The sequence below is a fragment of the Pygoscelis adeliae genome, unplaced genomic scaffold (genome assembly GCF_000699105.1).
Source record: "Pygoscelis adeliae isolate BGI_AS28 unplaced genomic scaffold, ASM69910v1 Scaffold226, whole genome shotgun sequence".
Classification (NCBI taxonomy): domain Eukaryota; kingdom Metazoa; phylum Chordata; class Aves; order Sphenisciformes; family Spheniscidae; genus Pygoscelis; species Pygoscelis adeliae.
The window spans coordinates 3,997,975-4,012,264 of NW_008824983.1; the positions used below are offsets into that span (position 1 = coordinate 3,997,975).

The 14,290-nt window shown below is 42.4% G+C and overlaps 1 protein-coding gene across 1 annotated transcript in view; it reads left to right on the forward strand.

Annotated features, from left to right (window-relative positions):
* LOC103918453 (rap guanine nucleotide exchange factor 5-like) overlaps positions 1-14,290 on the forward strand; it is a 155,411-nt gene that overhangs the window by 101,294 nt on the left and 39,827 nt on the right. The gene's annotated exons all lie outside the window — the stretch shown is intronic.

Genomic DNA, 14,290 nt, shown 5'->3' on the forward strand with positions numbered 1-14,290 from the left:
AATCTCTTGCCCTGCTTCTTGGCAGTTGTGTTGGCAAATATATTACTACTTACTGGCAATAAATAAAAACTCCATTCCCCAAAAGAGTTGATTTTAACCTGAATTAGCCTCTCATTTCCTTTTGGTGGATGGCTGTGTAAACGGTTGTGTCAGTAGAAAATGGGATGGGCGTTGGATTAGGAATGAGCTGCAAGAGATGAAAATGGGAAAGGAGGATAGCTCTTGGAGTCTACTTTATACTAGCGTAATTGTAACCCACATTGAGCAGGTAGAAATATTTCAGTTAAAAATCACAGCCTTAAATAAACAAAGCTCCCTAGAGAGCTTTGAAGTGCTGACCAGCCTTTCCTAATACATTAATGTAAACACTTAAAATATCAGTTTAGATCTGAACAAAAGATACCTCTTTAGTTAGTTAACTAGTGCATGCTTGTTGTTGAAATTTGCATTCCTTTATGCCTCATCTTGGACGACTGTAAAAAATGGCTACATGATCAGGCATAACTGGAAGGTCTAATTTAAGTTAATGCCTTTACTACAGTATGAGCAGAGTAAATTAGGGTGGTTGATTATGCTTTTTTATTTTATTGCTGATGGTTAAATTCACAGCGTAGCAGTTACTGTTAGCAATCAAGCTATGGTATGCTATGCCTGGTGAAGTGAAGCGTATCTCAGAGAAAGTACTTCTGGAGCTAAAAGCCACAGTATCTTTCAAAGATACTGTTCTTCTAGCCCTCTCCAAGACTCCATATAATTCCAGGAAGCAAACCAACAAAGATCAGACAAAGGGTTTATTTTGGCATGAAAAGAGTGGAACATGGCCATTGGGCCAGCTGCCCTGGGTGGCTTCCAGGCTGGTGTGAACCGTGTGGGCGTCTGGCTCATCTGCCCTGGGATTCATGAGTGGGGAGTGCAGGCGACGGGCATGGTCCTAACCTGCTGGCTGGAACCTGCCTGCAGTGCGTAATCGGTTCATTAACCGAAAGCTTTCCTAGAGCTCGACAGTGCAAAAAACAAAGCTGTTGTGCAGAAGTTCCTGTACTGTTCTTGACGGTTTGGTGGTTTTTAAATTACAGTGTTTAAAAATACTTCCTCTAGATAGCTGGTTAGCGCTACCAGTAAGAGCAAAAAAAGAAGTATTTTTGCTTAACGCAAGGACTCTGTAATTTGTTTCTGAATTACTTTAATTTCTGGATATACCTCTGCCCTTGGAGAGGCACTTCACAGTGATTTAATTGTACTAGAAAAACTGGCTGATTAAAGCTTTCATATTACTTGTCTAGCTCTGTTGTAGTAATCACTGGGTTACATTGCATGGAAAGTGCTATACAAGCACACAAACACCACAGGTCCCTCTGCAAGAGGTGAAGAGGGTCCCGCTAGGAAGGTTTGCTATGCTTGGAGGTGGGGGGGGAACATTGGCTGTGGTTACCCAGGTGAAACAGTTTATTTTTGTTTAAATGAAGCTTGGGTTTGCTACCTAGTATATGTATGTGAGAAGCAGTAATTACAAGGATTTCAGTTCTTGGGCCAGAATGGCTGTCTCAGAGATTCAGACACTGTATCTACTGACAAAATGCTTTGAAAACCACGGTAGACACCTGAGCCTGCTGTGGGGTAGGGCAGAGTATCAAATTCTCGCTAGTACAGGATCTGACTTGATGGAGAACGTCGGCTACCAGAAAATAAAAAGTCACTAGGGTGTGGGGGAGAATGCCTTTCCCCAGGAGGTGTTCTTCTGTTTTTATTGTGGGGTGGAAGAATAGGAGAAACACATAAAACTGACAGATGGCTGAAGGAAAAATGCAGAACCTGAAAAATGAAAAACTTCTGCGCTGTGGAAAAAAGTTCCATTTTCGTATTTCAGATGTGTACTGCAAGTATACCACTCCAATGGCAAGGCATAAGCTATTAGAGAGGTACTTGAGAGCCCTCGTGCAGAAGGAGCTCAGCATTTTTAGCTTCTTTGCAAATGAAACTAAAAAAAGGGTAAAATTAATGTCTGTAATCCTGAAGCTTTGATGGATCTCAGTAACACTGTTGACCAAAAAGCACATTTATATTTCATTAGAATAAAGCTCTCATGATAAAGGTGACCTAAGAGGGGGAAATGAACTTGTGCACTTCTCTGTGGCTTATAAAAATGCATTAAAATTGTTCTTGCTTAACCTTAGAAATAAATAGATTAAAAGCTGTCTTCCTTGGTTTGGTAAAAGGTCTTGGGGAAGCAAGTAACTGGAGCAGACGAGAACTTTCTTTTTAGTTGTAGGCACTTGGCATTAGAATTGTGGTGTTTATTTATACCTTGCTGGCTTCTGATGGCTTCCACAAATGTGCTGAAACATAAGAGAAATGCAGCCTCTTGTCTGAAGGTTTACAAGGGTTGGCATTTATCTCAGTTGCTTGTCATGGCTCATGACATGTTTCTTATGTGTTAGAGATGGTAGCTAAAACAAGGATAAAAAGCAGCAAATAGCCTAAGGCTGGAGGCTTTAGCCGGTGGCGTAGCTACACAGGTACATCTGAACTGATCAAAATCTGTCAGGTAGATGCTCTGAACTGGTGTTAATCCCATCCACAAACAAGGCGCCTTGCGTTTCTGTGCGTGAACCTAGCAGCACCCCGTGGCATCACCCAGCAAATTCCTTTAACTTCATGTCTAAAGGAATTCCTGTAACTTTATTAATGCAAAGGGCCATTAGTAAGAGCATGGCTCTGATCCTTGTGTTTCTGAATACAAGGGCTAATTAAGATAATAGCTGACAGAGTATCGATGATGTAGGAAAAGGGCGACTGCAGCTTCTCCCCAGGCATTGCGGGAGCAGCGGCAGGGCTATGGGTGCTTCTGCCTCCCACTGTGAAGAGCAGGGCAGCTACAAAAGCCCTAACACTTGTGTGTGTTTTTGCTCCCTCTTAAGAATGATATTCAGGTTTCCACAGTATAGTTAGATACTTTTTAGTCATGCCATTCTTAAATTGACAAGCTGTGTTGATTTTTTTAAAAAATGGGTCATTTACCCATATTTTATTTATAATAATATGATTTTTGCAACATATTAACTTTATATTTGAGATCTTCTGGATTACCTCCACCCTATTCTGACATACATGTATGCATATCCACCCTTCCCCTTTTCTTTTGTATTGCTTCTCTCAGGACTTAACTGCCTATGTGATTTGTTTAGTATTTTTATTTTAGGACAGACTATTCAATATGAAGCAGTCACTGGGGCTTGAGCTTTGCCGACATGAATGAAAAGCAAGCTGTGAACAGCTATTCCTTTTCCCAGCCACTGCGCCACCTCTACAGCACTGCTGTCAAGAGCCGATGGCATGACTCGACTTGAACACGCTCCAGGCAATATCAGCCCGGTTAAAAACATGAGGCTGGGTCAGGTTAGGAGTCCTTCCAGCTCCGATCCTGCTGTGAGTGGTGAGTTAGGGGATGCTTAGAGTAGAGAAACAGAGCAAGTTAAAACAGTCCTTCTTCTGATGTGTGTACTCAGCATCTACCAGTCTGTGCTAGAGGGATTTTACTGTACCCACACTGTTGTGTTAGGTAGCCCTTGGTGGACCTTTTCTCCATTAATTTATCGCTTTTTAAGCCTGCTTATACTCCTGACCTTCATCATCTCTTGTGGCAGCAAGTCCCACAATTCATATGTGTGGTATGTGAAAGCGTATTTTTTCTTGTTTGTTTTAAACACATTCCCCACGACCCTCGCTCTGTTGTGATATAGCTCTTTGGTGACGGAAAGTGGTGAATAATCCATTCCCAGTTTATCATCCTACTATTCAGGATTTTGTGCACCTCTGTCATACCCCTGTGAGTTGTCTCATTTCCAGGCTAAATCGCTTAGTCATTCCTCATACCAAATCTATTCCATTAAATCTGATCATCTTTGCCACATCTATTCTATTATTTTTGAGATGGGGCAGCCAGAGCAGCATGCAGTATTGCAGCAGCATGTGCTGGAGTTGGCACGAAGTGAGGGTGGCAGCTTCTTATCAGGGTGGGGAGGTGGAGGGATGTGGGAAGGAGCCCAGTAAGACCCTTTTGGCAGCATTAAGCTGTTTTATCAGCTTAGTTAACTCAGGAAACTGTATCTTTACCATTCAGCCCTTTTTCCCAAGTAGCAGAGATCCTTGTGAGACTTCTTGGTAACTTTACTCCACAATAATTAGCAAAACCTTTGTCATTTGGTGCTATATGAATGTCCTATGTTATGTCATTAGTTTTATTTACTTGTAGAACAGAGTTGCTATATAGGCAATGGAAATCATTACAAATGTGAACTAGATTTGTACACATACTTGAAAAATGAGGTTACAAATACATGAGCAAAGGTCATTCAAGAATGGAGCAGTTCAGTATTGTGTTTAAATCTCAAACATATTAAGTACCCCTTGAATTTACAGGTTTTGCAAACCGGCAGATATACAATATCTCTGGTGTAAAATGTGCACAGTTTATTATTACTTATTTTATGCCACTGAAAAAGGGCATAAAGAGGGATGAAAAAACTTCCTCCTGTTTACAGAGTAAAGTGGCAGTCATGTGCCAGAAACGTGTGCATTTTCTCTTGTGGAAAAACTGAGAAACTTTGAAGGGTGGGAAAAGGTTAATATCAGTAGGATCTTACTGCTTTTCTATGATCCCCTTATGTCTCTTTTCAGTGGGTGTATTTACTTGACTTAAGTAAGACCTTATTCCATTACAACTTTCAATTCCTCCAAGCATCCACTTCTTTAAAGCAAGGGTCAAACTTAGGAAAACGTATGGAATAAGAGTTCTTCTGCAAGTGTTACTGATAGCATTCATCCTGGAGAAATGGCCACTCGAAGTAAAGGTGCAGGAGTGTCATGCTTCTGGTAGGTCTCGGTAACTTTATCTTTACTTTTCCTCTGCCCATTGAAATGTGGTTCAAAATAAATTTGCACCTGAAAACACAGCTAGGAATATTTAAAAAGTTATATTGTGCTTTAAGGACTTCATGCCTTGAAGTAAGGGAGGTAATCATGTTGGCTTCTTTAAGCCATCCTTTTTAAACATTTTATGCCTTTTTGAAGGGAATGCCCACCCCTAGGGACCAATGTCTTGTTGCATCCCATGGGATTCTTCCATTACTCCTGACATCAGGCATACCAAGAAACCGGCAGCACTTCAGAAGGATAGGATCAGACCTCTTCTGGCCCTGGGGAACGGTGCTCGTTGTGTTGGCCGGTCAGGAACACTATGTGTGACACATACACACAGCTCCTCTGTGTCGTGGCTGAATCGGTGACAACCTGCGTTGTGCCCACCCTGGGCAATGCTGGGGGTGGGAAGTGCCCTGAACAACATCAGTGAACAGACTACACAGTTACTCTCACCAGCCTTTGTGTATTCCACAGCTGATGTAAAGCAGAATGGACTCTGAGCCTTGGAAAAAGAAGGAAAAGAGCTCCAAAGAGCTCTCTGGTGAGAATTACACTGAGAAGGATTTTGGCAGTTTATGGTCTGTTTTTTTGCAGTTGTTGCAGAACTTTGTGTGATCTGTGAGGCACTCACATAGAAGAAATGAGCAATGCAGATTAGCTGTGTAGGTGACAGATGTTTTGCACATACTCAAAAAGGGATCGCATGGTAAGGTCGGAAGGACAGCAGTTGTGCAAAAAAACAATTCCCAGGTGAATGTTTTGTTTCCAGTGCTTTGGGAGAGGCATTTACAAAGAGTTCACAGAATTTATTTATTCAGAGTCCTCTTTGTTTCCTGCTCCTTTCCTGGCCGTGCCCGGAGGATTTTTCCATGGAACAGAGAGAGGTGTTTCGCTTTGCACCAGCCTGCTCAACGACTGCCCGTACCTCCTTGTTTGATCAGTTCCCAGCAATCATTCTGCCCATGCCTGCTGATCATGTAATGGGCTCTTCTCCACCCTTCCAACATCTTGTTTCAGGCAACACAGCTATAGATACATTCACTGCCACTTGATTTTTTTTAAATTAAATATTGTGCACATGAGAATGAGTGTCTAAAAGCACTAGGTAAAAGTTAAAGCTTTCTGCATTCAGCCATCGAATGGTTTTCCTTGAGTTGCTATTGCTATGAAGAAGATTGCTTTTGTCTGTACCTGTAGCAATCCTACAGTGTTTGCAACTCGTTTTCCACTTTTTTTCTCCTTGATAAAAAATGATATGAGTTCGTATGTTCACAAAGTGGATGTAAAATGTAGCTTTTCCTTTGTATGTATCGTAAAGCGCCAGGCACTGAAAACGAAACCTCCCCTGGCCACATGAATCAACAGTAGTTGATTATCTATTAAAAAATGCCTCCCTTGTTTAGCCAGAGGTGTTTTACAAATTATGTTCTTCTAATGCACCACCACCTTGGATGAAGTATGGGCCTTCAAACCCAGATGAAAGGCTTCAGTTGTGATAAATAAAATAAACAGAACTTCCTAACAAATCCAGTTGTGTGATAATGTGAAAAGAATAGCAGCAAGGGCTCCTGGCCATAATCCGACTGAGTTGGGAAATATCGGTGGCTTTACTTGGTATGCTCATTTTTAATTTACAATGGCTATATAATGTAGACGGGCCTGAGTCTCATTTAAACTGAGGTTTGTCCTTCCTGTGGTCATTCAGATGCAGTGGAAAGGAACGGCGCCTTAATGGTGTGTGGATCAGCAAGCCCAAATCTACATCTGTCAGCCTCCTTTCTTACCACACTGGCTTTGCTCTGTTTAGATTATAGATTCCTACCCTTGCTGTTATCTGTTCCTTTTGATAAACTCTGCAATGAGAGGAAATGTTTTTGCATCATTTTCGGGAGTCCTGTTTCCTATTTGAGATCTGAGAAATGGCTTGTAGCACTAGGACCCTCGGGAACTTATTTTTCTGCATGGAAACTAGACCAGCATAATGAGTACCCTCTGTGCAAATTCAATATTAGTTCTACACCTAAGGTCAAGCAGAAGTTAATGACCATTTTTTACATACAGAAATCAGTTATGAAACCAACATTAGATTTTATGCTTTTGTCATTTTAAAATGAAATAAAATGCTGGAGTAATTTATATTAAATTGATTTAAACTACAAAGCATAAATATCATGAATCCCAGATTAGTGTTTGAGAGAAAATGGCATCATTGTCACTTGTGCAATAGTTCCATTTACAAGCATCTTTATTCCATCCCATGCTTGCTGTGCTTTTTTAGATACAGAGGTGTTGAACAATGCTGTAAGCGGGAGTCTGTCTTTAATAATTTTTGCATTTTCTTTGTTTCTTTAATTAGCTGATTTACTCAGCTGATTGCACAGCTGTCTGGGCAACACCCCCCCAGGGGCCTGCCAACTGTTTCAGAGATATGTAGTGTACTCAGTGAAGGGAAATCTGTACAATAATTTGCATATATATATGCAGAAATAGTGGGAAGGAATGAGAAAGCTCAAAGGCAATTTTTGTATTGCTAATAAAAGGAAACATGTTAAGGATGAGCTTAAAAGCTTTCTCTTTCCAGTAATTTCTGGGAAAAGATTACAGTTTCATGGTAAATAAGGAATCAATTCTCAGTTGGAGGGTTTTATTCTTGGGGTTATTGCTGTCTCTTATATGCAGCTTTTGGGGATTTCAGATGTATTCAGTGCTTGTTGGTTTTCCGCCTCTAATTTGGAAATAGGACTTAGAAAATACAGGAGTATGCATGAGGACCTGGTCTGGCTTAAAATGGTCCCCAAGTCTGAGGTTTGTAAAGCATTTACTGGCTGTTCATCTTCCTTTCCACCGCTCAGCGCTAGTGCCTTACGTAAGCTAGAGGATCTGGCTTTTAGTTTCCCCAGTGGTATCAGTATGAGCTATTCATTTTTTTCCACTCTGATAAATTAATAAGCATCAGCAAACATTATAACACTGTCAAACAGCTCAGAGCTGCCATAGTAACCAGCCTCTCTAGAGCTCACTGTATACCCTGCACAAAGAATAACAAGGGATACCACAAGCTCCGTTGTTCAAAATAACAATAAAGTTTTCAAAAATCATGAAATTAGCTTAGAATGATGTGATTTTAAAAAAATACTTTTTTTGCTTTTTGTTTCTGAAAAGCTTCATGCTAGCAACTTCCTTTGGAAAAAAAAAAAACAGAAAAGAAACATGCCTCAAAAAATTTGGGATATAAGAAGAATGCTACAAGTTGGGAGCTTCCCAGCAGCTGATGATAAATCAACTGGTTCAGGCTGCTGGCAATTCGGAGCACTGGAGCCTTCCCCCGGGGAATATTCTTGCAGATTCCTGAGGTCTTTTCAACAGTGATGGTTTGACAAGGACAGAAAAACAGGCTATAACCATCCAGCAGGGATGAGACAGTGAAAATCTGTTGGCTTGTCAAATAACAAAGTTCTTCTGTTCAGAAGTAGGCTCTTTACCACTTGCGGTGTGTGTCTCCTATCTGTAGAGGGCACGTAGGTGCCTTTTGCTTACTGGGTAGAAAAAAGAGATGCATATATGAATTTTGATCACACAGTACTGAAAAGGTTGAAATCTTACAAAGGGCAGAGTGGTTTGATGTTCTAGGATGTTAGCAGGTTAAAGAACAACACTAAATAATAAATGAACATCCTCATTTGAAATGAAGGCGCATCACTGAAAACATGAGGGACGTAGCCGAAGGGGTGACTGAGCTTTGTATGGCGAGCGGAGCTGCCTTTGGAGCAGCTGTGGGGACAGTGAACTCCTCATCCAGGGCTGTGCAGGTGAGCCTGGCAGTGTTTGCAGCTGGGATCCCGCATGCTCCGGCTGCTCCCAAGGCTATGCCTGAGGGTTTGCAACGTGCTAAGCAAGTTCAGTCTTGGGAGCAGCCTAGGGCAGTGCAGAGGTAAACTGCATGTCTGCCAAGGGCAACGTTTATGGGCTTCCCGCCCGGAAAAGGCAGGCAATCCTGGTCCCGCAGTTGGACGTCATAGCAAGCTCAAGGGCTGAAGCTGGAGTTGGGTGGCACAAGGGGTCTGGCAGCAACGCCAGCTTGCAGGGTGCCCTGTCCCCTGCCCTGCCTGCTGCCTGGGGGCTCTGTTCGTCAACCTGGTCATCAAACCGAGCCAGGTTAAAAGCAATCCTTTGCCAACCCACAAACCCCAAATGCTTTACGGTAGTACAGAGAGGGAATAGTAAGTACAGGAGGTGTGGGACAGGCAGTAGTGATGGGGAGCTAAGCTGGCTTTCTGTCCTGGAATGGCCATGTGGGTGCCACCCAGAGTCAGTTGCTTACAGATGGACAGATGTCCCTGCCTGCTGTTCAGCAGCAAAATGGTTAACTGTGACAGCAGTCCTCTCTTAAGCATTTAAATAATTAGCTTTCAAAGTTAACACCCTATTAAGCCAAAAGGAGGAAGTTCACACCTCTCCTGGTGTTATTGTTCCAGTCTGGCTGGCTGCAGCAGCAGAATGACGCTAGTGCCTTGGTTTGTGTTGTGAAGGTTATCTTTGCAGCCAGAAGGGGTAGAAAGAAGAAACTTCATTTATAGAAAAGGAAGAAAGCACAATACAGCAAAGCCTCTGGGAAGATTGCAAGGCTGTGGGTTCCAGGAGTTAGTTTATGTGTGGATTATTTTTTTTTAACTGTCCTTTCCGCTTTCAGTTGGGTAAAAGATTCTGCTGTTTTGAATAAGACAACGTATTAAAATGAAATAATGTGCATTGTATTATGTGACTTTTTAAAATCTTACTCTTCAAACGTGATTAATTTACCTTCAGTTTGGGGCTGAACAGAACAGCGTATCGTGGAGGCACTGGTCTGTGGGTAACCCTGGCACCCACCCTGGCAGGAGTCTTCCATAGGCAGGAGAAGATCCATAGTGCTGCAGGTGGCTGTTGTGACCCTCACTGTGTGCCAGTCTGTCTAGCCCTTTAGCATGCCTGTAATGCTCTGTCCTGCCGAGAAAGACAAATCCCTTCCAATGGCTTAAATCTACTTTAAACTTTGTAGCGTGGCAGTAAAAGCGGGGGAGCACTGTTGGTCAGTAATGGTGACACAAAGGATGTGCTCAGTTCCAGCGTGAGCAATGATTATGTTCCCTTTCCCTTCACACCCCTGTGTGATGGCTGATTCTGCTGAGGTAGCTAGTACAAAATGATTTACTTTTGTTTCTTATTTCTTTGTTATTTTTTCTGCTGATTTAACAAGCTCAAATGGGATTACTAAAGGACAAGGCTCTCCCCCGCAAGAATTCTTTGTTCCAACATTAGTTTACAGAAGAATCTGCTAGCGCAATCTCAGCTCTGGTCCATGGGGGCACAAGGAACTCAGATCAGATGATGGCCCTTGTGATCCTTAAGTGACCACAAAAAATCAACATCCTGAATTCCCTAGGCTAATTTGCAAATGGACACATTTGAACTGCACCTCAGCAAGCTAATGCTCATTTAACATCATCTTCTTTCATTCATGGTGACCTCTCCTCCAAAGGAGGAGAAATGCTGCAGGTAGAAAAGGGAATTAGTCACTCTATGTTTGTTTGCATTTTTTTTTTTTCTGCCACAGGTCTTAAGCCTGAACCCAAACATAATATTAAATAGATACATATAGACCAGGGAAAGCCACCTTTGCCTTTCCCCGATGTTGCTGCTTTGTGAGACATGTTGGGGTATTTGTATCACAGACAAAAGCCGGGTTTATGCTGGCGGAGAAGGAAGGGTTTGGCCCAGCTCCAAAGTTCACAACTTTTTTGTATGTACATGTTACAATTTTAGGGAACTGTCCCAGAATCAACACTCGCCTGGGAAATACTTTCCCATCCCACCCTAACCTTCCGCTCACTTTTCCTACAGTTGAATTTGCAACGTCAAGCCTTTTTATTAAAAAATAAAAGGCCAGCTGACAGTAAGTGGGAAATTATTCTTGAATTCTTATATTTTATGACAGAACTTGTATTGCGTGCACAAGAGCCCACGAGGGTAGCGCCTGGGCCAATTCAAGGGGTCTCTGTGAGTTGTCATGGGGTTAGGAGGCACACTGTGTGTAGAAATACAGCAATTGGTTTCTTCTCTATGTGTGATGACCCCTGTGAACATAAATTTCTGAATACAGTGGCATATTTTAAGAGATTTGTGGTTTTTTCTGTATTTTATAGACAAAACATGTAGTAACATTTTCATACAGAAACGAAGAAAATATAATTAAGGGTTGTTATTTGTCTGTGTGACCACTTCAGCCTTCAAGGGACTATGTTCCTGTGATGGAAAAAAATGTATGAGATGGTGTGATTCCTTGAGTATTGCTCCCTGGGTGTAGTTAAAGGGGTTCGAGTCGTGGCTGGTTCTTATGTGTTTGGATAAGAGGCAGAGAGGACACAAAAATCAAGTTTATGATGGAAATATGAAAAAGAGGCCGGCTGCTCCCTCTCTCCCAAGAGGGCTGCAAGAACGTCAGTGTGAGGTCTGGGACTTTTTCTTTTCCTTTAAGAAAATATTTACTGGTTCTTTTCTACATTCCTTACACAGTCTAAACAACACTGAAGCCAAGGAGGGCTGGGTTTGGACTATGAACTTTTTCAGCTTTTTTAAAGTTGAGCTGTGAAATTGCTGATAAAAACAGCTTTTTTTTTTTTTTTTTGAAGCTGTTCACTTAGGGTACATCTAAACTGAGGTTGTTTTCTCATCATCTTTAAAATTGCTCATGCTAAAATTTTTCAGCACCCAAGGATACCTGGATCCATTGGGGTTGTGGACACATACCCTCTTTCTCATTTCCTTTGTGGTAGGGGGTTGTTACTACCCTCAGCCCAGGGTGTTTGCTGCTTGTCACTAGCTCACCGGCCAGATACTGTCCCTTTGCTAATCTGCCAGTCCAGCCAGGTTAGCAACAGCGTACTGCTCCTCAAAGGTCCGCCTGTTTGCTTTGGTTGAAGATGCTCTGGGGTGCTTGCCCTGGCACCGGGCAGGGAATGGGACACTTGTAATAAAGCCCCGTGACAAGAAGCCGGTTGGCAGCCACTAACCTTTTCCCCTGGCACAGCTGTTTGCAGAGCACCCATCTGCTCAGGCTTATTGGAAAAGCTGGCTGGATCAATGTAAATCACTTAAACCTGGACCCGTGGTCTTGTTACTAGCAAGGTGCCACCCCTTTAAATGCCATGATTAATAGCCAACGTCTGTGGGGATATTTTGCCCATCAGTGGCTAAAGCAAATTGATTTTGGGAGAAATCAGAAAATTGAAAGGAGAGTTGGGGAAATGTTGTGTTTCTGCTAACGCAGCCACAGACTTCAGTGATTTGCAATTGCTCAAACAACCATTTTTTAGCGTTCGTTAATGCCTTCTGGCATTGCAACGTCCCCAGCTTATGCCGGTTGTTCTGAGTAGCATTCAATAGCAAATGGATGTCCTGTATGCTTTGTGTCCCCCGTAGCGGCAGAGGGTAGAACAGGGTCACGCATGTGTGGGAGTGTGCAAGAGGACGAGGTAGCTCTTGGGGAGGAAGGCTGGGAGGCGCGTTGCAAGAGAAGGGACTGCACAGAGCCCCCAGCTTGGTTGGATGGAGTAGGTTACCTTGGGAAACCCCGACCTGCGCTAGGAAAGCAGGGGCCACATGGGGCTGTTGAGGCAGTGACTCTGGTTACTGCTTCACTGGGTCATTACTTTTCCAACCTGGGACAGAGATATGCCACAATGTCCCAAGCATGTTTTGATTTTGCCTAGCTTTAAATACTGCTGGGATTTAACACCCACTATACATGCTTTCTGTTATAGCTGTAGATTGACCCTGTGTTTTCAGCATTCACCTTGAATTTCAGAGGTTGGCTGGTAAAGTGTCAGCAAACCCATGAGTGAAGATTTATACTGGACCTCTGTTTTCCTTTGATAATGGACTAAAAAAGATCCCTGAACGGAATAAACTGTGTGGACAAAATGACTTTTTTTCCCCTTTTATAATTACATTTTTGCTATTTTTTTTTTTTAATAGCATAACTGTGGGGAAAGAAAGAAGAATTATACCCTATATGACATAGCAATATCAGCAGAAATCCTGCAGTAAAAAGAAAATAAATCCATATGCTTTATTTTAGAAGTCAAGAACAGTCTAAAGTTACTTTTAAGTTGCTGGATGCTGCCTAAAGGTTAGGCTGCATTTTGTCTGCAGCAGACGCTGAGCACCCACCCAGACATACCAAGCTAGACCTCATGGCTCACGTTACATGTATTAGCTCAGCGATGGTATCCTGGTTGTATGTCTAAAAATTCAGGCTGAGGGTTGAGGAGAGCTTAGGTGAGGGTGGCTGATGAAGGTAGTACTGCTACCTCTACAGCTGATCTGTTCATCAGTCAGATCCTGGGCTGCCTCAGCTCACGGACATAGTTTTAAGGCAAAACAGGACTGGTGATCCTTGTCTGAAAACACAGTGCTGTGAGCTGTGGCAGTTCAGGTGCAGCCTGACGACCAGCTCAGGTACCCAGGGGTGAAGGAGAGAGTAGGTGGACAGGAGGAAGCACACAAGCTGAATCCTCCTTCCCATCCATCAGAGCCATGAGTCTGGTGTTGTTCAGGACATGGATTCGCTTTACCACTTCAAGGATGCTTTTGTTGTCACAACTGCGATGGCTACACTGGCAAATTGTTCGATGCGTACATAAGATCGATGATATTTGAGTATGTGCTTGTAAGTAAATGAGTACGGTGTAAGGTAAAGTCACTTCTCATGTGTTTCATCGGGTCTGACCCTCCTAAACTGCCACGTGTCACATTTCAGAATGGCTGAGGGCTTAATGTCCCACTAAAATACAGCCGGGTGGGCATGTTGACTGGAAGAGTATCTTGGACTATAGCTAGTAAAGCTACCTATAGATATAGCTGTTTGCAATACGGAAGTCTGATGTGTCTCTTCAAATGCAGTCCTTGTTTCTTTAGCTAGGTAAACTGATAACTGTGGTTTCCACCCATCCAGAGCTTACTTGTTTGATCCAAACCGTTTTTCTTTAAAGTCTGGCAAAACTCGCTGGTGTTAAGTAATGTTAATTGAGCTAAGTTGCTGGTTTCTCTTATTGTGCCAGCAGCAAATAACCTTCAATAGAACATCTTCTGCTACAGTTTCTTTCCGGAGATGATTTTCATGGATAGTGGTGGTGTTTGTTAAGATTGAGATGCATACAAAGAATTTTCCAAGGCTGAGATGAGGGATAAATCTGCTTATTTTGTTTAGTCTGAATTGACCTTCTGCAATATAATGAAAATAAAGGGGTGTCTGATTTTTTTATTCTTTGTGAGCCATCAGGTTTTGTTATAATGTATGGAAAAGTGGAGTTTCCTTAAATGTCACCGTTTT